This window comes from Protopterus annectens, chromosome 1.part2 (genome assembly GCF_019279795.1).
Source record: "Protopterus annectens isolate FY-2018-M chromosome 1.part2, PAN1.0, whole genome shotgun sequence".
In the NCBI taxonomy this organism is placed as follows: domain Eukaryota; kingdom Metazoa; phylum Chordata; order Ceratodontiformes; family Protopteridae; genus Protopterus; species Protopterus annectens.
The window spans coordinates 1,014,954,510-1,014,967,651 of NC_056727.1; positions in this window are offsets into that span (position 1 = coordinate 1,014,954,510).

Genomic DNA, 13,142 nt, shown 5'->3' on the forward strand with positions numbered 1-13,142 from the left:
CTGCTGTTTTCCTTCGCATTTGTTATGAATGCTTTTTTGTGACCATGTTCATTCTTCATGGATATATATATATACATATATATATATATATATATATATATATATATATATATATATATATATATATATATATATATCTGTCTGTACATACACATGCATATACACCTACATGCTTATTTACATTTCCCATACTGTTGAATGCCCGCCACTTACCGCCGCGCATACCCGCTTACGTCTGCTTGAAAGTGCCTTAATCACCCTATATCTGATAGCCATTATTCTGGGCATCATATAAAATTAGCAGCCCTTGCATGGCTTGGACCCAGGAACAGAAACACCATAGTCACTGGTTTGACTACTAAATCATCCGTGATACATTCTGCATGGATGATAGTTAGGATATATGATTTTACTACAGGCATTCCACACTACTGGCAACAAATGTGACAGTTGGTGTACATATGTATAGTACATGTTAATGTTCATATGTTTCTGAGAGCCATATGTATACATTTGCAAGTATACATATTTATGAATAGGACACATACTTGACAACTACTCATACGCATGTATGTGTGATGTGTAGCTATGCGAATATAAGTTTGTACATTTATAGATATATGACTACATATCTGGGGTTATACATGGCCATGTATATGAACACCCGCATCTGGGAGGAACCTGTACCGTTTGTATACAGGGGTTGTGTGCATCATTACAACATGGAACCTGGACAGGGTATACAATTTGTGGATGTGTACTATTTGGAAGATGGCTATGGGGAAGCATCTTGGGAATGTGTGAAAGGTATATATTCCTGATAATGCATGTGGGGAGATGTGCATCATGGTCAGGTGTTTAATCCCGGGTCGTAGGTTCTGCAGGACCAGGTGGAGGCTGAGCAGGGTTGTGGACAAGTACTGCTAATCTGACTTGTGTCCGGATGTCAACAGGGGTGGAAATCATGTTGTGCCACCATGTCTAATCTTGAGAAAAGACACTTATCCCACGAGGGATGTCCAAAAATTGTGAACGCCAATGACCCCATTCTTTTGGCTATATGAAAATGAGGGAGGGTTATACATGCATGGAATACCTAGTTTGCAGGCCTGAGACTGCTTAAGGTGAGACTGCCTACTAGATGTGGGTAGGGGGCACTATGTGCAGATATGGCTGGCCCAAGCTAGCAGCCCGAGTATGGGTGGTTTTGGTGGATGTTCAGCAAGGGGGGGGGGTGTGCTGTGGAGGGGATGGTGGGTATTCAATTATGTGTCCAGGTGTGTAGGGGTTGGATGGCTCAGTTCAGGCCAAACCATTATGTGGTGTAAGCAGGTACCATTTCTGTACATGTGTATCGTACATTTTAATGTTCATATGTTTGTGGGATTGTGTTCTGCAATATGACCTGACAGGGTGCATTGGGGATGTGAATGTATGTTCTTTAGTTTCCTTTTGGATTCTGCCACTGCTCCCTCGTACACTCCAGTTCACCTATTGTACATCCGACCCAGTCTCCCCTTGGCGGATTATTACATTACCCATCAACCCCCAAAATCCACATACACACCATCCATCCCTTCTCTGGTTGTTAGCCCATGGCACAGACAGCACTACACATTGCCTACTCTACATATCTCTGGTGCCATTATGGTTTTGAGGCCAACCCTAGCATATTTGGTCTTCCACATGCTGTACTTCATGCACATAGGTACATGCAAATACTTATCTTTCATGACATGGTAGGTTGACCCAGGTTATACCCATTCATTTTTGGGCCATCCAGACAAGGATGACTCAGACTGAAAATGGGCAGATATTAAGCGAATGCTCTAACCATTGGGCTGGGCTTAGCAAAGGGCAGCAGCGTGCAAACACTCTGCGTTTCGCTTCCACTTAGTATAAAAATCAACACTACAATGAAATACAGACAAGGGGTTTTAAATGTAATAGTTCTAGGGACAGGGGCTCAACATTCAGCTACGTGCTTGTGTGTTTACTTCTGTGATTTTATTTTGGTGTTCGCGGAACTCTCTTATATGCTTTGCATACATTTCAGTATCCACGGACACTGACAGGAGTGCTTACTATTAGAGGCAGGCTGTACTAGTCAGCATTTTAGTTTGTGCGACTGTAGCAGACATGTTCACACCTCCGTGCAGTGCTTAAACACGCCCCTGCACTCGCCCACGTTTCCTGTGCACGTGGACTGTGCGGCAACGCACCTTCATTAATATGCATATGGTGCTGCTGCTCCATCTCTACGCCGCACGCTCAGCCGAGCTTCATGAATCCTGGGGAATGTTTTTCATAAATCTGTTGCATTAATGAACACAAATTTTATTTGAGGCTTCTGACAGTTTTTCTTGTGCAAGTTTTATTTCCTCTAATTTCTTTCTTAATCTTTGTGTATGTCTTCTGTCTGGAAATTATGGGGTTCTTGCATATTAGTAACAATACATCATTTCTTTCTTATCCTCAGTAGTCTACTCTATCATATTTATGGCTGTTTTTTGGCCTATCAGCTGTTGCAATTTTGGTGGACTAATACTTCCTTCCACAATAGGGGAGCCATCCTCCGCCTCAGCCTGGCCTGCCTAAGTGTTGGAATGTTTCCGTGTCTGGAGGATTCTACACTGTTATTTTTTACAGTCCTGGTACCAGTGTACCTACCAGGATTAAGCACTTTTTGATCCTCGGTCTTATGCACCTACCTATCTTTTTTATTTTTAACCTACTTCTGTCCATGATATATGCTATATAAAATACAGTCTATATATCAGTGTTGCCATGATGAGATTTTGTGAAAAACAGGGTCTACCTCATGAAGGCACTCACCAATACTTGAGGATGAATTCACTTTCAGCAATACAATCTCCTTTGCTTGTTGATTTATCATGTCTCCATAAATAACCATGGACATTTCAAAAATAGGGTAGAAGGGGATTTATACCCACACATAGGAGATCTGCATTCATTTTAACATAATGCTTAGCATTTACGTTAAGAGACATCACAGTTCTTTGCGGATTATAAAAGCAGACTTTATGGAATATCAGTAATGGTTTTAAGTGTGAAGTCTGTATGAATGTGCAGTCATAATCAAAAATCCTTAAAAATGTGTACAATGTCCCAGTATAGTTGCAGATAACCTCAGTATGCGTTGATATTCTAATGGTAATTTTAATGAGTGGAACTTACATTTCTATCACTATTACCAATACAAATACCCAAAGAATACACCTGAAACAGTCTCAGAAAAAGATATGCTTACTAAATATATTATATATATATATATTTATATGTATATATATATATATATATATATATATATATATATATATATATATATATATATATATATATATATATATATATATATATGTACATGTATATATATATATATATATATATATATATATATATATATATATATATGTATATATATATATATATATATATATATATATATATATAAAACTTACTATCATAATTTCGAATGCTTGTTGTGAGTACGCACATACTCAAAAAACATTGTCGAAACTTATGATAGCAATTGAGAAAAAGAACGAACGATAAAAAATGTTGACAATTCAAAATCGAATTGTTGACATTTTTTGAACATACCACCACATCCGGTGTCATACAACACACATTTTGCAGGAGGCAAGCCCCCCCTGCACTATACCCCCTGCTACTTATATATACAAACTCCAGGATTGCAGTATGGTGAGGGAAAGGGTACATTTCTTGATCCCCATTATAGTGCAATTTCCACTCAATATGCCAAATTCACAACAGCGAACGCACAGTACCATTTGCTATTGTGCAACTGGCATGATTTTTTTTCCCACATACAAACCTGTGGAAACTTACTTTCTAATATCCATTGTCGCACACTTCAATATATATATATATATATATATATATATATATATATATATATATATACATATACATATGGGTTCACTTCTAAATCTTGAAAGCTCAAAATACTGAATTTCAAAATACTGAACTCAAAATCTTGAAAGCTCAATATTCTGAAAGCTCATAATATTGAAAAACATACAGGACACCAACACTGACTATATTGCAGCAGAAATACATACAGTAACAAAGAAAAAACAAACCATATTAGTCTACTCCAACTATAAGCAGGGGGGCAAACTATCCTGCAACTCCCATTTGGGGGACTGCACCCCCCACACCCCCTTCAACTTAAATAAATCAACTACAAGATCACACTTCACTACACAAAGATGAGTTATGTTTTAGTATTGTACATTAAAAGGGAACATGACTAAGCTTTCAACAGGCAGTCATGAAACATGTAATGGTATGTTTGCCATTTTCTTTTGTGAAGTGTGATCTCGGAGTTGATATATTTAAGTAGCAAGGGGTGTGGGGGGTGCAGCCCTCAACATGGAGGGTGTATGGGGGCTTGCCCTCCTGCTTATAGTCGTAGAAGAGTAATATGTTTCTGTATGCATTTCTGCTGCGATATAGTAAGTGTTGGTGCCCTGGATGTTTTTCGATATTATAAGATTAAGTATTATGAGTTTTCAGTGTTTTGAGCTTTCGAGATTTTGAGTTTATTATTTTGAGATTCGGGATTTTGAGCTTTCGAGCTTTAGAAGTGAAACTACATATATATATATATATATATATATATATATATATATATATATATATATATATATATATATTATATATATATATATATATATATATATATATATATATATATATATATATATATATATATAGCTTGTGTCAGACCTTTGTGACCTCAGATGAAGAGCCACTGCATCCCTCCGATGTAGGCTATCATAGCAGTGGTGGACCTGCATGCCAGTCTGATAGATCCCAGTCTGTCTGCAGTGATCTCAGTTCTGTATACTGATCTTAGCATAGTTTCTGGGGCATGAACACATCCTCTGCTCATGTCCAGCATAGGCAGTGAGCACCTGGGTAGACTACCCCCTTGGTCAAGATTGGTGCTCAGACATGCCAAAGCCTCCTGTCAGTTTACATTCTCACTATTGGAGTTGAAACTTGTTGAAATATGCCTTACAAAAAATGATAACTGAGGTCCCACTTAATTTGCAGGTAGCAATGGTATGAGCAGTAAATTTATCAATATTACCTTTTAAAGCTGGTGCATATAGGATGGTAGTTGACTATTGGAGGGCATCAGGCATGTGTTACAGATGTATCTGTTTTATGATGCCTATTGGGTAGTTTCTCTGAGCACCTTGCACTTAAGCCAAGCTATTGGTTAATGCTCCAAATTTTGAGAACTTACGAAGATGTTAGCAAATAGGATTCGTAACATTGAATGTTATTGAACCTCATTAATTATGTATGGTGTAAATGGTATTTAACAGCTGTGTGCACATAGCTAAACTCAATTTAAGGTATAGTTGATTTACAGCTGTCCTCAGAGATAAGCTGTCACCTGCTGGCTTTGTTGTGGTGGAACATTTTGCTATTGTCACATACCTGTGTCATCATTTATCTATATGAATCAACTTATATATGTTTTCAGTCATTTTTTTTAATTGTCTGCATTACAATCTGTCTGTTAAATAAAGGAAGGGGGTAGAATTAAATAGTATACATGCAGATCTGTAAATGTCCATCCCCATATGCAGTTGTATGGATGAAAAGCAAACAGCCCTTGTGATCTATAGATACAGACTGAATGAAAATGTATCCATAGTTATTTTGAGTACACTGCAATGTCTATGGTGTGTTTATGGAAACTGATGGCTTATGGCAATTTCAGTAAGTTGTATGACAAATTTATGGATAATCTCTGAAGATTAGTAATATAGTAGTAGTTATTAATATATTCAATATGATAGAGGCAACATGACAATGGCTTTGAATGTTTGTTGTGTTGATATGAAGCCATAACTACATAACAGTTCTTTTCAATAATCTGACTTTTTGTTCACTGTTTCCTGTATAATTTCCAGTATGTGTGTTGTGTACCATACAATGACAGTAGTGTTTGTTTTGTGTGTGTCACTAACTGTGGTTGCATAAGGGATGCATCTGACATACTGAAGTACATGTGCTGTTGCTGTTTCGATGTGCATGTAACTGTAGCAACACCAGGGGTATCATAGTGGGTTTATGGCACATTGGTTATGTGTTTATCCTTTACTTTATGTGGCATTCACTGACATTGGTTCAAATATCACATATGCATGTATTACCTCTTCAAAATTTTAAATGGATTGGTAGATGCGATGATGTTATTCCATGTGGATTACATACACAGGCATGTTTTTCATTTTCATTTTGATTACTTGTAAATAACAGTTTATCCATGAAACAGATTGTTTTACATAGTTTTACACTATAAATCAGAGGTTAGCAATTCAACAGACATATACTTTAACATTATCATGTCAATATGTGAGGCCCTATATAAAGTCTAACATGTGCATATCACCCTGCCTTCCAGATGTCAATCTAAACTAGGGGAGACAATTTCTCACAAAGAGAAAATAAAGTTAAAATCAAGGCTCTGTGTCAGGATGGCTGCAACCTGCTTGGATGGACAGGCAATACTATCTGGAGGATTCAAGAGTGGACAGACCTTACAAATATGATCAATGCCGTGAGTGGGCACAATATATCTAGGGAGACCTGTGGGTGATATTCCTCTGACATGATCCTCCATGCAGCCAATAGACTCTGCTGTTATGAGAGGGCAAGGAATGTCACTGGAGGTGGTCCACATTTGCCTCCTGGAGATGAGATACCAGTGTTCCTGGCCTAACAACATACCACCAGTCGGGATCATCAGATATCCAGGAAAGGAATTAAAGCAGGTGTTCCAGGGTGTACACGTATGTCCCACCTTCGCAAATACTGCAGCATACACCATTTCTCATTAAAGAACATTAATTCACACTTACAACACATTTACCTGTGAAGTCCTCTTTTGAGACATACCCTGCAGAGAGTCTTCCCTCACTGATGTTTGCTCTGAATGTTGAGTATATGTTTTTAATGGTATACCTTATGCTTCTGTTATATACAATGTTCAATTTGAACAAGTAAAAGTTTATTTCCATTAGTCACGCTCTGTGCTGCTGTTGTGAGGTAACACGTAAACATCATTGTTTAGTCTGTGTTCATTTGTATGAGTGACTTGACATGATTCAAAGGTGTGTGACAGATGCTGCCATGTCACCAGAGCTAGAATAAATGGCTGCATTCTCTGCCAGCTACACCTATTTCTTCCCACCCTTGTGTTCTCCTGATCATCCTGTGACAGCTCTGATAAGTCATAATTAAATTCTGGGGTTCGTGGAGTAGGCCATCCACACCTATGGCTGGCAAGCCACCATGTTTTGTTTTGTTTTTATCATGTTGTATAGCATGGCACACACAGTGACCATCTATGATGCCTTTTCTGGTGTATATTGTAGTGCACCCTAGGTTGTGTCCAGACTTATCAATCTTCCTTTCAGAATGCCATACATATGCTCTATGGTGTTTCATGTTGCGGTGTGTTTGCTCTGTTGTATGCATCCTTGGCAGGTTTAATGGGGCTCTGTATGACATCATTTGCCAAGACTCCAGGAAATAATGACAGACATCTGCTTGTTGGGAAGGAGATAACGCATATGTTGCCCTCATGATTAATGTTGATGGGTCTATTTTCTGCTTATATTATAACTGTTGTCCTGTACTTACCAAGCAGCATTCCCTCTGGTATTTTACCATGTTGTAGAGCGGTTCTTAGACTGCTTTCCCTCTATATTGCCGCATCATGCACACTACTAGGGTGTGTTGATGGTAATGAGGCCATCTGCAGAGCATTCCACCTGACAACTGAGAGATGGCCACCCCCTTCTACTGATGTACTTTTCAGCCTCAGGTGTAGCTAGAGCTTTAATTGGGATGTGGGTGCAGTTTGCTGGACCAAAGGCATGCGGGAAGTTGGCTATGGCATAGAAATGTTGCATGGCATTTATTCATTTCATGGTTGTTGCTGGAAAGTGGATATAATCATCCATTTTGGTGCACACTGCTGCCAGCAAATGCAACAGGATGCAACTGACAGCTGTTTGGGACACTCCTACAGCATCTGTCATATGCCACAAAATGTTCCAGAGGCCAGTGTTCCCAGACTCAGACATACTTTTGTTTTTATTTCATTAGTTGGTTACCCCACAATCAAGGAGCATACATGTGGGGTGCACATATCCTGCACACAGCCTGCACCAGCTTTCTTTCTAATCTGTATCAGTCTATTATTTCCTGGACAGTGAGCTGGCTTAACTGTAGCCTCGCTCAATGCCTAACTGGCTGCCTTCTAAGATGCATTTGCAGATCATCCTTTAGTATGGCTTGCAGTACTCCAGCCTGATGTAGTGCATTAAATGCTAACAGCATTTTTTTAAGCAAGGTTTGTGGATACCGTAGGATTCCCTATGAATCTATGGAAAGTAGTGGCATTATGATAAAGCAAATATGGCCTCTGTTGAGGGCTTGCAGAAAGTTGTTGGTGAAGTACTTTTTCACATTTATGTTGTGTTGGGTGCACCCACTGTGTTTTGGAATCTGGTGGGTGTGTGCAGAGTCCATAACTATCCTACACTGATTAGATAATTACTTGGTCTTATTTTACTATAAGTTAAAGACTAGCATACGTTACTGATGTACTGAAGTCTTCCTTTGGTGTGCTGTGCTATCTGCAACTTTCTTTTGGAATTTGGCCCAGTGTGCATACTTTACAAAAAGAAGTACAGTAGATGCTTATATGGTGTATCATATTATTGGAAAATCTATATCAGTGTTAGATTGCAAAAATTATGAGGGGTTTCCCTGGATTTTGAGGTCATATGAGATAACATCAATAGAAGGTAATTGTACCAAGTAAGGAGACAAGCCCTGGGATTCAGGAAACTTCAATGCAAGAATAGCTTATTCTTGCACAGAAGGGACCATTCCCGTGCAGCATGGTAACTTGCCATGCATATTCATAAAGGCACGCTGCCATGCTCTAATATGGACATGGTTCTGTGTACGAGTGCAGGGGCTGTGTATGAGAGCAGTGCTCTCACAATACACATGCCCCCTCACTCCATAATTGCTGTACAGCAATGTAAAGTGAGTGAAAGTGTCCATGGACTCCATTACCCTCAACCTCAGAAGAAATCTGGACAAAGCCATCAAAAACAAGGGACAAATGTGAACTACTGCACTCACAAACTTATAAAGTTAATAGAATGACAGGCATCGCATTAGCATGAATTTCCCAAAGGGTATGAAGTGTAAAACTCAAATGTCTGTCATTATTTTCTAACTGCAGTCTTTAATGCTTTGCCATTAATCTACCAGAAAGCCACAATTGTATGAAAAACGTACAAAAATATAAGGCAAAAATCTGGACATTCTGTGAAAATCTGTACAGTTGAGAGGTATGGCAGACACTGTTACTGTCTGTGGAGCATGCCTCTCAAATGCAAAGCCTGTCATGTCATCACCATTTGAAAATCACAGCCCGCCCCCCCCCCAGAGATAATGTTGCAGAAAGCAATTTGCATACCCCTACATTAAAAAAATAAAACACATCTGTTTAATTTTTTTTTCAGTCTGCAATAAACTTTAAACTTAGCTGAGTGGGTGTGTGCATTGTGCAGGTCTGCTCAGTCTAGCTTACACATCACAAGGAGTTAAATAGGAATATACTTCACAGCATAGCAATGTGGAAATAGTGAAGTGGTTAGAGCATTTGCTTTGTAAGTAATAGTTCCTTGTTCGATCCTCACTGAAGCTTATTTGCATTTTATATGTGAAAGCAGTACATAATTATTATTTTTTTATATAATTAGGTAGTAAATAGCATATATTTGTTAACCTGAGTAGTGTAGTAGGTCCAGATGTGAGGTGTCAGAGTAATAAAGGTGTGAAACCCCCATATAAACAAAGGTGCCCCATACAGTATAGTCACACAAGAATAAATGTAATGAAAGCACATAGGGGGATGACAGGGAAGGTAAAGAAAATTATAATATGTCAGGAATGATGAATCAATCCCATACAGCTGATAGTCTATAAAATAAAACTTAAGCAATGCTAAGCATTGCACAGCTATGCTTACCGGATGTAAGCATTGCTTAAATATGAACGCTAACCCATGAGTAGCCCAGCTAAGCAGATTTGCCCATTGGTAAGCAGTGCTGAACCTGCCCTTTAAGCACTGCCAACCTTAGCTAAGCAGGTCTACCCATAGCTTAGCTTAGCTCAGTATATTCAAAAGCGTCCAATCATGACAAAGGGCAGGAAATTGGCTGTATTTAAACCTTGCAGGTGGGAATAAAGCTCATAACCAGTTATAGCTCCCCATTGTAGGCAGTATGACTTGTGTTGGACATGGTATGTGTTTTTGGGTGGAGCACTGGGTCATACAGGAGTCCAAGGTCATGGTAGGACTCCTTGTTAAAAAACAAATACAAAGTGGAGGCCTGGTAAAGTCTTGCTCATGATATCACCAGTGCCACTGGCATCCCTCAGACTGGTGAGCAGGTCTGGCAAAACTATGCCAACTTGAAGCAGAGGAAGAGGGAGCTCTTGGACCACTGGGTCCAAGAAGCATGGCAGAGGGGTGATGTCCCAGGCATGTGTAAGTATTCATATCAATAACTGTTTAACAAAGTCCAGTCTGAGTATGTGATGGATAGGTATGCATAAATGTTTCTCTATCTTCTTTACAGCTCCAGCTGAGCAGGCTATGAAACAGGAAGCCCATACAAGCAGTTCACAAAGGCTGCGTCAAGAGGATGGTGAGTAACAATCTAGCTTGTAGTATTCATACCAAATAAATATAAAGGAGTAGAATGTCACCTGGCAGTATTAAAAATGGGTATGGTTTGTACTGAATAAACCAGACAATATGAAAGTAATAGTCTCATATAGGTTATATATAAATAAAACTGTAACTGCCTGTTAATAAAATTCAGAACTCTGGACTGGTTGTGTTTACTCTGGTACTGTATGAACTGAAATGTGTACAGGTTATGCACAGCAACTATAGCTCTGAAAGCATTACAATCAAGTTTCATCTGACAAAGTTAATGCCTCTGTAAGACATGAGATTAACTGATATGAAATGTTTCATGCAACAAGATCTGATATCTGAATAGTAATGTTGTGCTAACCACTGTTTTGCCATGTATAGGAATGTATGTATAAGAATGTTGCAATTACAAGGTCAGATTGTACAACCAAGAGAGAATAAGACAGAAAACATTCAAGAAAAAGATAGCAGTTTCTCAGTAGTTCATTCTGAAAAAACACAAAATTGTTGCAATTTTAGCAGAAACAGCCATGGTTCGAATCCCGGGAGTGGAAGTAAGCTGTATGCATAATTTCAACTAGGATTTTATAAATATGTGTAGAAACAGTCAGGTAGTGTTAACATAAATTTCCACCACAGGTCTTTCAGAAAGTATAAAGTAGAAATAAGAATGCTGTAGTTATACTGTGTCCAACACCCATGGTCCAATCCCAAGGCTGCAAATGACAGCAAGATAAGTACATACACCAAGTGGTCTCCCCAAGGAATGTTCAAAAATGTCATGCTGTCACAGCTACTGGTCCCTGCTGCCAACACCCAGGGTGATCGATAGAAATCAAGGTGGAGTATGGCAGTAGCGCACACACACACACACACACACACACACACACACACACACACACACACACACATGCACAGACACACACACACACACACACACACACACACACACACACACACACACACACACACACACACACACACACACACACACACACACACACACACACACACACACACACAGTATGAGTGCACATATGTAACCCTGACTATGTGAATATGGGTAGAAACAGTCAGATAGTGTTAACAAACATTCCCCTCCACAGGTCTTCCAGGTAAGAGAAAGTAAAAAGTAGCTATAAGAAGGCTGTAATTATACACTGTTTACAAACATACCATTGCCCAGCCCAAGTCCATAGTTTGCTGTAATAATACCTGTAGAGTAATGATTAGAGCAATGATCATTAAAGCTATGACCACTGCAAGAATTTACATTTGTTAATTGACATCTCTCTCCCCCCACACATTATCTTCACCAATAATTTAAACACATAAATGAATGGGTATGTTTTCCATCAAATCTACTGTTGAGACATGTCCTATTGTTCTACAAATGTTGATATGTATTCCAATTAATGTTCCCTGTTCAAATAATATCATTGGTGGCCTGTTGCTATCAATGTAATTTGCAAGTCCCTACACCACTCGATGGGTTGCCAACTGGCTTACTGACAGAATCCACATTGTAAAAGTAGCTGACTACAAATCCAGCTCGAGCCAAGTGACAAGTGGAGTACCTCATGATTCAGTCCTGGGACCTCTCTTGTTTGGCATCTACTTCTCTGAAGTACAGGCCAACACTAAGAGACTCTGGCTCACAAAGTTCCCAGATGACTGCAAACTGGGAGCCATTATTGAATCCCCAAATTATATAGATACTCTACAAAAGTGCCTTACAGAAACAGATGCTTGGTGCCAGAGCCATGGGCTCAAACTCAATGCCAAGAAATGTATAGTTATCCCCTTTGGGAAAAAAGCATGTACCCGTGAATTACCACATAGGTGGCAGTACACTAAACTCCAAAAGTGTGATAAGAGACTTAGGGACACAGGTGGACAGTGGACTCACCTTCAATAATCACATCACCACAACAGTCAGGAAATCCTTCTATGTGGCACACCTCATCACTAAGGGCTTTTCATCCGGAAAAAAGGAGGTCATTGTCCCACTGTACTCATCCTTCATTAGACCCATTATAGAATACAATGCCCCATTTGGTATGTACCTCTCAAGACATCTGCAACAACTGGAAAGGCCACAGAAATACCTCATTAAAAGAATCACAGGCCTAAAGCAGATGCCCTATGCTGACCACCTTAAACAAACCCAGCTATACTCTGTCGCATATCATCTACTCCGAGGCGATCTCTGCTTAACATAAAAGGCCATGTCAAACCCATAACTGTTGGACATACTACACTTAAAGAACTCCCAATCCCTCAGAGCCACATGCTCCAGGGATCTAAACCTTGTCATCAC